The sequence below is a fragment of the Tachyglossus aculeatus genome, chromosome 17 (genome assembly GCF_015852505.1).
Source record: "Tachyglossus aculeatus isolate mTacAcu1 chromosome 17, mTacAcu1.pri, whole genome shotgun sequence".
NCBI classification, from domain to species: Eukaryota; Metazoa; Chordata; class Mammalia; order Monotremata; family Tachyglossidae; genus Tachyglossus; species Tachyglossus aculeatus.
Window position 1 is genome coordinate 40,595,776 of NC_052082.1, and position 12,236 is coordinate 40,608,011.

Consider the following 12,236-nt stretch of genomic DNA (forward strand, 5'->3'; position numbering starts at 1 on the left):
CCCAATGTACAGATGAGGCACATGAGGCAAAGGGAATTTGAGTGACTTGCCCAAGGTCACACAGCAGGGCAAGTGGTGGAACTGGAGTTACAACGAGGCCCTCCGATTCCCAGGCCTGCCCTCTTTCCCTTAGGGCATGTATTTAGGATCTTGTTTATTAATTTGACGAATCTGTTCATGTACTTCTAAAGGCATATATTATGTGGTGAACTATTCATCAGGGAGCTATAGCAATAAGGATTATTTAGGAGGCCTGAACTTTGCTAACCCCACTGATTATGAATTTTCCAGGGTTACTGGGCTAAGGAGCTTCTCTGAACATCTCTTCCAACCCCAGGCAGGTAGGGGCATATTTATTGATGCCTCCATTATCATCCTATAGCAAAGAGCTTTGCTATAGCTTTGTCTGAGACCACATGCAGGATGGAGGGTGGGTATAGAACTCAAAGAATATAGAAGCTGGACTCAGTCCACTTCTCACCCTGGGGAATGATTGCCCCCTCACAGTCTTCAGCAGTCCTCCCTCTCCCTCTCTCTCTGTTTTTCTCCACTTGAGGAAAGTGTGTTTTATGGATATCCATTTATGGAAATAATTTTTCCCTCAACCCAGGTTTAACAGAGATGGACATCTGGTGGTGACTGTGCCATTTAGGGAGGCAGATATTCAGCGTATGAGGAAGACTTCACCCTCCTTGAAGTATAACTGTAAACACAGGATCTTTTAGCCTCTTTCTTCAGAACCCACCATCTGTAGAAATTACACCCCTCCCACTCCCATCCCATGGAGGTGGCCTACACTGTTCCTGCATCCTCACATCCCCAGGGTTAGGTTGGCTTTTTTCACAAATTGGTGCCCCCACTGCTATACCTTGTTTCAAATAACAGGAAGCCATAGCAGAGGAGTACAATAAGGTCAAGGAATGAGATATTTCCGAGCTCTCAATGACCCTTCCAAACTCCCATGAGAAAAATATAATGGACATTCAACCACGTTTCCGGGATGGATGCTTCAAACCTAATTCACTAACAGATTTCGTTAAAAGATAGAGCACTCCCCTTCAAAAATAACACACAGTGTCTTTCATTTTCGACAGTTGACTATCACCATTTATTAACATGATTTCTCTGAAATCACCAATAATAATAATAATAATGATAATAATGGTATTTGTTAAGCTCTTACTATGTGCCTAGCACTGTTCTAAGCACTGATGTAGTTACAAGGTAATCAGTTTGTCCCACATGGGGCTCACAGTCTTAATCTCCATTTTACAAATGAGGTAACTGAGGCACAGAGAAGTTAAGTGGCTTGCCCAAAGTAACACAGCAGCCAAGTGAAAACAGTGGAATTAGAACCCACGTCCTCTGGCTCTCCAGCCCACACTCTTTCCACCTAGCCACGCACCACAATTAATAACATTCATGAAGTAGTCTATTTCCATGTCTTTCAATCTCCTGGTTTTTTAAAAAAGTCTCATAATATTATGTATAAAGCAGATCAGATCCCTTTGAACCAGCTGTGTTAGAAAAGAGAATGTCAGCTTCAATAAAAAGTGAATCAGTTTGTATCTCATGGAGACTTTTTTTTCTGTAATCTCTTTCTAATAGCCGAATTATATTGGGTCCTTGGTCATTGAGTTCTGTTCCTTCTCCTCTGGGGGATTTGGCAATCTGGGATTTACAATATGGGATGTAACAAGAAGCAATCGAAGACCTTCACTCTGTGTTGGGCTCGAAACAAATTTCCATGTTTCTACACAGCACAAGTATTTGAGATAAGAGCTCAGAAACCCCTTAATGTGGAAGCTTCTAATACAACAACAACAATAATAATAATGATAATAATAGTGTTATTTGTAAATCGCTTATTATGTGCTCGGCAATCAACCAATCGTTTGGTGGTAATAACTGAGTTGATTATTCACTCATTCATTCATTCAAACGCATTTATTGAGCACTCACTGTGTGCAGAGCACTGTATTAAGCACCTGGGAGAGTGCAATGCAACAATAAACAGGCACATTCCCTGCTCATGGAGAGCTTACAGTCTAGAAGGGGGGAGACAAACATTAATATAAATAAATAAATTACAGATATATATGTAAATTCTGTGGGACTGGGAGAGGGGGAGAACAGAGGGAGCAAGTCGGGTGATGCAGAAGGGAGTGGGAGAAGAGGAAAGGAGGGGCTTAGTCAGGGAAGGCCTCCTGGAAGAGATGTGCTTTCAATAAGGCTTTGAAGCCGGGAGAGTAACGCCTGTTGGATTTGAAGAAGGAGGGCATTCCAGGCCAGAGGCAGGATGTGGTCAAGGGATCGGCGGCTAGATGCAGAGCACTGTTCTTGGAAAGTACAAGACAACAGAGTTGGTAGGTGCAGTTATTTATTTCAACCATTTTATTTTTCCATTCGCCGCTTGAATTAACGCATATTCAGATTCTTCCCCTTGTCCTACTAGAAGTATATAATTTGTGTCTGCCTCCTTTAGGAGATTGCTCCAAGGGCAGGAATCAGGACTTTTTATACTTACTGCACTCTTCAAGGGACTAAGAGCGTGGAAGACAGTCAGTCACTGCTGTTAAGTGAATGAGGTCCATTCAAAGTGTGAGAAATTATCTCCTTTCACTGTTGTTTCTTTTCTTTCTTAAATGGCATTTGTTAAGCGCTTACTATGTGCAGAGCACTGTTGTTTGTTTCTGACATTTTGATTGAATTTCATATCATCTTGAAGGTGTCAAAAGCTGTTGTTATTTCACAATAGCCCACCCTGTTTTTTCCAGAACATTGTTCAGGATTTATGAAGCTGTGAGACTGAAGGGAGATGGATGTTTTAATAATCTGTGAATTATTGTCATTAACAATTCCATTTTCTTTTGTAATATTTGTGGAGGGCCACAGGATACTGCATAGTACTGTATACTGTCCAGGTGTGTATGATGAGAGGTGTTTTATTATATAACAAAGATTTCACTATCTCTTTAAAGGAGCTGTAATTGAGTTGAGATTTCAATTGGGAGTCACTGAGTTTGGACTGGAAATATCTCATGAGGTCCTGAAATACTGATGCTGCTGCTTATCTTCTTAGATCTGCAATATCCAATTCTATCCAGGAACACTTTTACTTGTAAAAACTATGGTCCCATTCCAATGACCAAGAAATCAGGGCAGCTGACCAGATGAGCTAACAGAATTCTCCGTGAGGAGGTACCTGGGATGGGATTGAGATGAAATTCCAATTCTGGGGCTTTTCATAGAGACTAGTGAGTCCTCCATTTGCAGATGAACAACTTGAGAGCCTCACAGTTACCTTCATAGTAAGAGTATCCACCACTTTGATAGACACAGTTACCCCGCCTTCCTGTCTTGAAGATAGTGAGCCTGTGATGGAGTATATAAATGATTTTGATTAATTTCTGCTGCCACATTAATCCAAACACTTATCCTATACTGCCTTGATTACTGCATCTGCCTCTTTGCTGTCTCCTGCCTCTCCCTTCTCCAATTCACACTTCATTCTTCCGCCCGGATCATTTTTCTACAAAATTCTGCAGTCGATGTTTCCACACTTCTCATGAAGTTCCAGTGGTTACCCGTCCACCTCCGCATCGAACAAAATTTCCTTACCATAGGCTTTAAATTACTCAATCATCTTGCCCCCATTTCCTTGCCCTGAATTTCTACTACAACCCAGCCAACACCATTCATTCATTCAAACATATTTATTGAGCACTAAGCACTTGGAAAAGTAAAGTACAACAATAAACAATGACATTCCCTTCCCACAATGAGCTTACAGTCTGGTGGGGGGGAGACAAACATTGCAAATATGTATTATTAGTTATGTTCATAAGTGCTGTGGGGCTGGGATGGGGGAAGAGGAAAAGGAAGCATGTCAGGGAGATGCAGAAGGGATTGCAAGATGAGGAAAAATGGGGCTTAGTCTGGGGAGGCCTCTTGGAGGAGATGTGCCTTCAATAAGGCTTTGAAGGTGGTGAGAGTAATTGTCTGTCAGATTTGAGGAGGGACGGCATTCTAGGCCAGAGGTAGGAAAGGGGAGACTGAGGTACAGTGAAAAGTTTATCACTGGAGGAGCGAAGTATGCAGGCTGGGTTGTAGGAGAGAAGCAAGAAGTGAGGTGAGGTAGAAGGGGGCATTCCTGTCATGCCAACCTACTCACTATACCTCGAGCTTGTGTTTCTCACCACAGACCTCTCGCCCACGTCCTCCCTCTGACCTGGAATTCCTTCCTCCTTCACACTGTCACTGATCACTGTCCTCGCCATCAAAGCCTTATTTAAAACACATCTCCACCGAGAAGTCTTCCCTGACTTCTGCTTCCCTGAGAAGCTGCGTGGCTCAGTAGAAAGAGCATGGGCTTTGGAGTCAGAGGTCGTGGCTTCAAATTCCGAGTCCACCAATTGCCAGCTGTGTGACTTTGGGCAAGTCACTTCACTTCTCTGGGCCTCAGTTACCTCATCTGTGAAATGGGGATTAAGACTGTGAGTCCCCCATGGGACAACCTGATCACCTTGTAATAATAATAATAATAATAATAATAATGGCATTTATTAAGTGCTTACTATGTGCAAAGCACTGTTCTAAGCGCTGGGGAGGTTACAATGTGTTCAGGTTGTCCCACAGTCTTAATCCCCATTTTACAGATGCGGTACCTGAGGCACAGAGAAGTGAAGTGACTTGCCCAAAGTCACACAGCTGACAATTGGCGGAGCTGGGATTTGAACCCATGATCTCTGACTCCAAAGCCCGGGCTCTTTGTAACCTCCCCAGTGCTTAGAACAGTGCTTTGCACAGAGTAAGTGCTCAATAAATCCCATTATTATTATTATTACTAAGCCCTCATTTCCTCTTCTCCCACTCCTTTCTGTGTCACCATCGCACTTAGATTTGTACCCTTTATTCACCCCTCTATCAACCCCTCAGCACTTATTTCCTTATCCATACTTTTTTATTTGTATTTATGCCTATGTCCTCCTTTAGACTGTAAATTCACTGTGAGCAGGGAACATGTTCTAAGCACTTGGGAAAGTAGAATATAACAGAGTTGGTAGAAACATTTTCTACCAGCTCTGTTATATTGTACTCTCCCAGGCTCTTTGTACAGTGCTCTGCGCACAGTAAATGCTCAATACATATGATTGATTTATTGATTGACTGTAGTGCTATTGCAGATGGATATATTTTCTAGTTTCAAAGAAGTGAGAATCTCAAAGCCCTTAATAACAAAATACATGACTTAGCTCAGTGTTTACAACAGTGCGTAGCACATAGTAAGCACTTAACAAATACCAACATTATTATTACTATTATGACCCTTCTTCCATACTGTAGAGAAGAAGGCCTGCAGAGTCCTGAGTATTGACTTCTCAGTTCGATTCACTTTGGCTAATGATGTCACTATATGAGTTTACCCAGGGGCTGGAAGACAGCTTCTATTGGGAATCTCAGGTATCAGGGAACAGAGATGAGAGCCCCAGGGGTATGGAGTACCTGTGCTGAGACAGGTGAGGAGCATCCTGATAACAAAGTGTGTTCATCTTTCCTGCTTTCAGACCTGCCCCAATAAATTTCTGTCTGCCCCTGAACCCTGGGTCATGGCCTAGGTGAAGGGCAGAGACCCTGCTTCCCTGCTCTTGTTCCAGGGAGGAAATCCAAGTGGAGAATGGGTACATGGAGCTGGATGAACCCAAAGATGTGATTCCTGTTGTTGCTGGAGCCAGACTAGACTGAGCTGCCCATCTCCACCATTACCCAAACTTAGGGTCAAAAAACAAGGCACCTCCCTGCACCCTGGAACCTTGGGTGTGGGCACTGAAGGAGAGCTAAGAGACAGTTCCTTGGTGGAAAATACAGTCTTTCAGAGCCTGAGACTTACTGATAATTGGAGAAATCTGTGCCATCCTCCCACTTCCAGGAATTACCAGGTCCATTACGAGACAGTCCAATCCATGCATAGAGGGAAATCAGTGCCAGGAAATCCTATTGGGAATCACAGGAAGACCAACTAGGCATAATACTTTCTCAGATTTGCATGGGGTTCTCAGTCCCTCAACGGTATCCATGGTTCCCAGCCTCCAAGCTGAGAGAAAACAAAATCTCCTAACCTCATTCCACCATATTCCGAGTCTGTTTCAGTCCAGGGCACAGTCATTGTCTCTCTTTATGTTTTTCTCTCATCACCCCCTAATCTCTGTTCCTTACTTAGGCAGAATATGGTGCCTAATATTGTTGATCAGTGGCTCAACAACTGAGCTCCCGAGCACAGGGAGCCTGTCTGTATATCATCCCGATCCAATCTTTGGCCTTTTTACATTCAACTGTATTCATTGAGTGCTTACTGTGTGCTCTGTACTAAGTGCTTGGAAAGTACAGTTCAGGAATAAAGAGAGACAATCCCTTCAAGTGAAACCTTGGAAGTAAGATGGAAGAGTAACTTACCTGCTCTTCCTGGTTTTCTATCCACAGCAAGCTGGAATTCAGAGCTGCACAGGCTGACTTGCTGTCTCCCCAGTTCTTTTTTTCATTAGAGAAGAGGTAACAGCTATTTCTTAACCCTATCCAGTCCTCTGGACAGGGGTCACAGCAGTCGCATCCTAGGTAATACGTATGGGTTAGAATCATGTGCAGAATCAGATGTTTCCTGAGCATTGGTTGTCAATATTTCTACCCCCTCTTTCTCTCATACACACAAAGACTTTGGTTCCAGGTAAGGAGTTCAGAACTCCTCAGTTGGTAGTGGCCTCTCTCCTAATACCTTCTCCTTCCACTCCCTATAACCAATAGTTGTGGAGCTGAGGAAAATAAGAACGATCACTCTACCCCCCAACCGGGGCTTATCGTGTTAGAGCACATTCCATGAGAATTCATCAACTCAATTAACATTCTCCCTGGGAGGGAAGTGAACTGGGAATGACAGCTCCTGGACTCTGAGTTCTGACCCCACTTCCCCCCGGCACTGAAACATTGGACAAAGCAGTTTCAGTCTCTGTCTGAGCTGCTCTAGGATGGTTAATCAGGCTCTCTAGTGTTAGCACCTACCTGTTTCATTGATAGTGTTTGGAGATGGGTCTGTAGAAACTCCTTGTTGCTGGATAACTACAGAAATCAGATGAGCAGTGTTATCAGGACTGCACTATTTAGATCATTTCCTAGATGTGAGTCATAAGGCGGAATCTGTTCACTATTTTAGGACTGACAGTAAAGTTATTTACCTTGGGCAGCCAAGAAACCTGCTGTGACCAGTAGGGCAAGGCAGAAGATCCCCAGAGTCACTGTGATGAGCTTCCAGGGTGTGCTTTGTGAACCTACTAATAGTGACGATAAGGTAATCAATGATAATCTTTTTAACAGAAAAAATAATCCAATGCTCAAACACCCAAAATGCCCAAAAATGTTAAGTCCTGATGCCACCGAGTGAAATCATTTCTCCATTCACCTTTTACATCATCTCTGTTAGTAGCTCAGTTATCTTTCCTCTCCTTAGGCCTCACTGTTAGGCCACTTCTTTTGTACATTTTCTTTTTATTTTCTTTAACTGATACCTCAATTTCTTATTTTGACTCACACACAGACATATATAGGCTAAGAAAGAGATAGAAAAAGGTACTACGTGAAGGGAGAAATACAGTCAGAGGTCAAGAGAAATATAAAAGGCAGAGAAAGAGTCAAAGAGGGAGAGATAGAGAGTGTGCTGAAGAGGTTCACAGACCCCAGGCAGAACATTAAAATCCAAAGAACACAGACCTTCATTTTGCTCACTGTATTGAACTTTCTGACGACTTATGCCTCCTTCTGGAATGTAAGTTTATGGGAATTGGAGAGGAGGAAACATTAATCAATCAATGGTATTTATTCAGCTCTTTGTGCAAAGAACTGCCCAATGTACTCAGAAGAGTACAACAGAGTAAGTAGACATGAACTCAAGGATTTTATGATCTGAAGGAAGGGACAGGGTGGGTAGAGAAGCAGAGATTTACTACAATTTACTGATGCTACTCTGAAAAACCGCCTTTGTTTTTAGGTCTAAATATGCTCCCAAACCATGTCTTTATTTCAGAGTAGTAGGACTGAAAATTGTTGGGAAGTAATGGAAAAATCTGAAGGGGAGTAAAACAGAGGCAGAAGCGATGCCTTAAAATGTGCAGAGCATATTAACTAAGTGCATGGGAGTCTAAGACAGACACAGTCCCTGCTCTGGAGAGGGTAAATTCTGTAAAGGTTTTAAGTGTCTTGATTTCAATGTAGCTGCACAGTGATACTGTAAGGTTGAAGGTAGATCCTGATGAAAGAGAGGGGGTGTTTGGGACTGTAGGAGAGCTGCGTGTGTAGCTGCCAAATTATAATAAACTGCATTAGGTGCCGGCTTTGTTGTGGTTTGAGGTTTCTTGATTTCTTTGCTGAATTACTCAAGAAAACCCACTGTGTGATCCTCAGTTTGAAAACCTGTCAATCTTTGCATTTTTTAAGGTTGCCACTTGGAATCCGCAACTTATACAGCTTACAGTAGCACACAGAGCCATCGAGTCTGGAGTCTGGGTTGCTTTGAGGCAGGGAAGGAAGATGGTTAAAGGAGTGGAAACATGGCAGATGCTCTCTGTGAGTCTGACTTTAGGAGGAGGGTGACTCATCAGTCACCTTCGCTTACGGGGTAGGGAGAGCAGAATAATGGCGAGGAGGCTGGGAGCTGGCGTTTGTCGCCATTCCAGTTACCAAGAGGCCTCTCCAGTGATGAGGGTCAAGTGTACCAGCTCCTAGGAGTAGGGGAGGCATTGAAGAAAGAGGCCCCAGGAAAGGTGGTCGGCTTTAAGTTGTGCATAGATTAGGTTGCCTCATGCCAATATCACAGTGTGATATATAGGATTGTTTCCTTTATGCTATACAATAATGGTAATAATTATGGTATTTATTAACCACCTACTGTGTTGGGGGACTGTCCAAGAGACACCTCCCCACAGGCCCCCAGTCATAGTCAGGTCTTCTTACACAGCTTGGGATGTGTGTATCCTATCTGAATAAAATGTGCATCATATAATTGTGATAGCGATTCAGGGGTATCATTTGCTACACATCAGTTTGTAATAGCCCTTTTACACCTTCCCTGTACTGTCTACTCAGGGATGCTGAGCTCCCCAGATGCTCCTCTCCCTGACCATGCTGGTTCTATGCCTGCCCTTGTGTGGGGAGAGGGGAGGACTGAGAACAGGGCAGCTGCACTGGCTGGTCTCTACTTTTTCACAGCAGCCATATCCTCACGGGCCTCCTACAAACTATGGCTTCCTCCATAGTAAGGCCCCTTACTAACTAGAGAGGCAATAGAAACCAGCTTTGTTGGCCATTGGGGTGCCCTTGGGCTGATCTGGCCCGATAAAGGTATCAGGCAACAAGATAAATAATAGTAAGTACATAACCATGCAAGTTCATTAAGAAATTCCAGAGACAGTTCTGAAAGAGTACAACTGATAAAAATCCACTTTGGGAACCGCCAGTGAGTCAGCACAGCTTAAACCAAGAGGGTATCTTTGCTGGGAATATCTGAACATGAGCAAAATTGTAATTATATGGGGAAATTGGACTTAGTGGATCTCTCCAAGAGGATTCTTCAAAAATACAAATTCGATTTGCAGAGACCCTTGGCTAAGGATAGTAAAATATCGAAATCTGTTGGAATAATGGGAATGACCGATCCCGGAGCAGGCGGGCTGTGGTACCTTTGCTCTGGGCATTCTCAGATGGCCTGCACTGCTGAGGTTGATTACGTAGTTTCAGTTCCGTGTAGGTCACTGACTGCTCACTCACTGATCTTCTGCCCTTCGCGCCTTTTGATTTTTGATCTTTTCGTGGCAGATCAAGCTTTTCCTTGTTCAGTTCTGAATAAGTTACCTGCGGCTCATGCGTCTCTGCAGAGGGGAGGGGAACAGGAGAGAGAGTTTAGAGGCCAGTGCATTTGTGCGGAAGGAGAGCTGAGGGGCCGGAAAGAGCAGGTGTGGTCCCAGCCCCTCCCCGTTATTGCGTGCGGTTCTCTCTGGGTGATGCCAGAGAATCCTTCTGTCAGGAAGAGGTCTGTCCTGGGGTGGAGAAAGGCCCGTTGTCATTTCTAGATCCTCCAGATGCTCCCATGTGATGCAAAATGAGCCCCAAAGTAATGAAGGCCAAGAAAGCGGTTCCAAAGAAAATTTCAGCTGTCCCCCTCAAGACAAGAGACAGCTCAGAGTTCAGCCTTGATATGAATAGTTGGCTTTTTCATAAACTGCATGGAAATTTCCCTAATCACTTCACTGAGGAACTGGAAGTGTCCTGGGTGATCAGACTCAGGCTCATCCTGAGCCAGGTTCCATTGACAAATGTGAATCCAGCCTGGACTCATGGACTTCTTTTTTGGAATTCTCACCAGGCCCTCGGTCATCCTTTCTTTCCTCAGTCACGTTTCAGACCCTTTAAATGGCATTGACAAATGGCATCCCATTGACAAGGGATCAGAGAGGAGCAGGGCAGCACTTGAATCTCATCAATGGCAGAATCACCGACAATCAAACCCACGCCTGCCAGGCCAGAACGAGGCATGAGTCACTTGTGAGGGCCAGGGGAAAGCTTTAGTCTCTGGGATGTTCCAACATGAGGGAATTCTCCTGATTCCCAGGCAAGAGCTGGTCTCAGGGACTCTGGTAACATCAGCGATAAGCGGGCTATCTGAGACCAAAGGGCCAAACCAGAGTGTAGCTTACAGTACCATAAAGAGCCATTGAGTCTGGAGTCTGGGAGCACCCTGCCTGGAAATTGTTGAGAGAAAGTGATGTTCCCAGGGAATTGGAGTTCCACAGGAATGCCCAAGGCCAAGGAATGTTAAGGGAGGAGTCCAGCATTGTGTGAATCAACCATTTAGGCCTTCGAACCATGTCTCCACAAAACGCATTCCAGCTTCTGCTGGGACCAAGGCCGGGAAAGTGTCTAACTCTGCAGAGTCAGCTGCGTGTGGCGTGCCATACCTTTGACATTGAGTTTCTCTGGATTGCCTTTCTGTTGGGAAGACCTAGGCAGTTTCAACTCAATGTAGTTCAATTCCTTCTCCGCTCCTGAATTTTTGTTCCTGCTGTTCTTTGGTCTTTTGTGCTGGGGCTGAGAGAAGTTTTTTTTGTTCAACTCTGTGTAGAAAACTTCTGGTTCACTCATCTCTGCGGAGGGGAGTTGAATGACAGACAGAGATTACAGATGCCTTTGCATGGGGAGAGACGATGAGGTGAAAAATAAGCTGGAGCCAGGAGCAAGCCTTCAGTATCTGGTACAGTCTTCCTCATCCAAGTGGACGTGTATGAATACTTCTCTAGGATTCAGGTGCATCATAGAGGAGAAGGGTGAATCAGGGAGCAGAGCAGTTGGAAGGATTTTGAAATTCTCTCATGATCTCCATCTCCACCATATGTACCAAACCAGTCTACTAGCCATGAGCAATGACCAATCAGTAAATCAGCAGAATTTATTGAGTACTTCCTATGTGCAGAGTACACAGAGTACATGTGTAGAGAAGCAGTGTGGCTCAATGAAAAGAGCATGAGCTTGGGAATCAGAGATCATGGGTTCAAATTCCAGCTCCCCCAACTGTCAGCGGTGTGACGTTGGGCAAGTCACCTAACTTCTCTAGGCCTCAGTTACCTCATCTGTAAAATGGGGATTAAGACTGTGAGCCCCACATGGGACAACCTGATCACCTTGTATCCCCATCTGGTGCTTAGAACAGTGCTTTGCACATAGTAAGCACTTAACAAAAGCCATAATTATTATTATTATTCTTTCAATCGTATTTATTGAGTGCTTACTGTGGGCAGAGCACTGTACTAAGCACTTGGGAAGTACAAGTTGGCTTGGGAAGTACAGTATTATTATTACTGTACTGTTATTGAGATAGTACAATACAGGAGAGTTGCCAAATATGATCCCTGCCCGCAAGAAACTTACAGCCTACAGAAGGAAACAAACATTAGCATAAATTACAGATAGGGGAAGTCTGCAGTGTGGAAGAAGAGGATGTTTTAAGAGATTTCAAAGAGAAGAAATTACATACCAGGTTTCTATCCAAGTAGAATTGTATCTCAAAAAGATGTCTCTGTGTAAAATTGTTTCAGAGGAAAAGTCATATCCACAGACACATGAGAAAAAGGTATGAGAAACAACGTATACTATTTGATAGATCACGGGGCTGGGAGACAGGAAGACCCGGGTTCTAATCC

General features: G+C 43.9%; 1 pseudogene; it reads right to left on the minus strand.

Moving 5' to 3' along the window:
• Positions 1–2,937: 2,937 nt before the first annotated feature.
• On the minus strand, positions 2,938–11,181 carry LOC119939256 (annotated as a pseudogene).
• Positions 11,182–12,236: the final 1,055 nt, after the last annotated feature.